This window comes from Olea europaea, chromosome 13 (genome assembly GCF_002742605.1).
Source record: "Olea europaea var. sylvestris chromosome 13, O_europaea_v1, whole genome shotgun sequence".
NCBI classification, from domain to species: Eukaryota; Viridiplantae; Streptophyta; class Magnoliopsida; order Lamiales; family Oleaceae; genus Olea; species Olea europaea.
The window spans coordinates 22,454,647-22,457,447 of record NC_036249.1 but is presented as its reverse complement, the minus strand read 5'-3'; positions in this window follow the sequence as shown (position 1 = coordinate 22,457,447).

Below are 2,801 nucleotides of genomic sequence, written 5' to 3'. Positions count from 1 at the left end.
TAAATAAATAATCACTTTTCACAAAATTCAACCACTATTTGGACTCCATTTTTAAAACTTATTTTTCTCCAACTCAATTTCAATTACACATCAACTTCTATCAAAGTTTACTAAAAATTTAATTTTTAACGAAACCAAACAGGGGCTTGTTCTCAATAAAATGAAGCTCAAACAGGAATTGAATCTTGTTAAGAAGAGTAGTTCAAATGTTTATGATTAATCATTACGTTGATATACATCTAACCTAAAAAATTACTCTAAGCACAAATAGAATCGGGAGTGCACAATGGGATTATGGGACATTTGGTCTACTATGCCAAGGTTTTCTTTGTATTGTCGTACCCGTGTGTTGATCTTCAAGAATTGGATTCGAAACTATATTTTGGAAAGGAAATTTTTCAAATTACAAAACAATTATCCGGGATTATGAGACATGTATAAATATTTTGGTATAATCAATAATCAACACATATAGTGTATAAGGACTAATTTTCATCTCTACTTACTTATAATACGTTTGTATACATGATATCAGAGTCATTCCTAGTAGTATTGTCTCCCTCGAACTCACCCCAAATATATAGACATTTATTGTCATGTACTATAATAAAATCCTTCGTGTTTAAAGTCGACGAAAAACAAAAAAACTTTTTATTGAATATAAGGATAATAGCCAACATTGATAAAATATTGTAATCTTTGACATTTCATTGTCGTCGTACACCACCATCCCGAATACCTAGGTCTCAACCAGACACGATTGGATGGAAATTAAGCTGTGGCTCTTCTCATCCCTCTTTCAAATTAAGCATCTTCAAATCCTAGTAGCTTCCATGAACTAAAAAACACATCAAGAAGTGCAATTTTTGTTCTTTCTTCTCCCACCAAAAGCTACATGACATTCGTAGATTGACCCAGATCATAAAGTCCTAGTTATCTCAATGATAGCAGAAAAAGTGGGTCTACTTGATTTTTACATTGTATAGGACCAAAATTTTGAATTTAATCCAAATTTGAGAAATAAAAGAATTCCTATTGTGATAAAGAAAAAGAATTTTAGTTTCGTATTGAACTTGAAATATTGCAATATGGTAAGAAAAGAATTCCTTTTTTATTAAGGAGATAGATCAAGGTGGTAATTTGTAGAAGAATTGTANTTACTTGGCATGTCTAATTTTTTTATTGAATGGCTGACATACAATTTTAACATAATTGTCATGATTTGCTAGTGGAGTTCCCTTTTGCAAGTACAAACTAGTGAATTTGAGACTTGGAGATATGCACTTTTTCTCTCTTGATTAATGTTATAAAGCCCCTTTATTCAAGTCTTGCTCGTTTTTAGTGAATATTCACATCCTTTAGGAAATAGTTGTATCCTCTTGTATGATTTGGACTACGGTTGTCTCTTTGTTTACAGACGTTCTAGAATCTTCAAATGTTGTTTTTACGTGATTTTGGTCGAATGTCAGACTTACAAGATTAGACATATCTAATGACATGTTGGGTTACCTTACTTTAAGATTCTAAAATATTCTAGCCGTGATAAGACAATAAGTTCATTTAAAAATAATAATAATAATGACAAGAACTTGTGTGTTGTACGTTGATTATTCTAGTTTTGGATAGGGAGAAGTTGGGTAAGCAATGAAAATATTGTATAATAAAATTTAGTAAACTAATAAATTATTCTTCTCTTGTGATTGTCAACGATTTGTCGAACCACGTTTAATTTATATTTTTCTCTTTCTAGCTCATTTTTGTGTTTTTTGTTACCATTTGTTAGGTAGGAATCAGTGGCGATATTGTGAGGCAATCAACAGTCTAATATCCTCTAGTGTGTTTGGACTACGGTCATCTCTTTGTTTAAAGACGTTCTAGAATCTTCAAATATTGTTTTTACGTGATTTTGGTCAAATATTAGACTTACAAGATTAGACATATCTAATGATTGATGACATGTTGGGTAACCTTGCGGAAAGTTTCTAAAATATTCTGGGCGTGATAAGACAATAAGTTCAAGTTTCAAACATTAAGAGCCTAGACATGTCTCGATGTAATAACACTTTTTCATATTCTTAATATGGTTTTAGTTATTCTAAAACCATTACTATAAGACCATCTTGTCTACATTAAGCAATTCAAAATAGAGTTGATCGTCTTTGTTCTGCCTTTTCCATAATTTTAGTGGAGGCCATGCCCCCTCGACGCTCAAATTAGCCAGCAGTTTGAATATTACGAACATAAAATAATCATAAGTGGGCTGTCTTAGGAATCACGTGGGTTGCTGAAAGGCCTCTTGGGCTTTCATCATCTCAATGAAAATGGGCTTTAGAGGCCCAAACATTTCTCCAGAAGTAGTTAGATGGAGAAAATTACTTATATGCCATAGTTATCAAATCTGATCCGAACATTGACCTGAGTTAGTCATCGGGTCCCCGATCAAACTGGTAAGCAAGTAGTTGGACCGACGAGTTGATGCTTATGGATCAAAATTTTTAAATAATAACTAAATGAACCTAGTTATTAAATTTGATATGAACATTGACCTGATTTAGTCGTCGGATCACTAGGTCATTGATCGAATTGGTAAGTTATTAGTTGGACTGGTGAGTCGATGCTTATGCATTAAAATTTTAAAAAATATATTAAGAGCCCGTTTGATTCCCATTTTTTTAAGAATGAAAATTAAAAATATAGTCGTTACGGAACTCACACAAGAAATAGAAAGTCAAATATGAAGGCTTGATGTGATGAATAACGGTAATATTTTTCATTTTTGTGACCAAAAAATGGGAATCAAA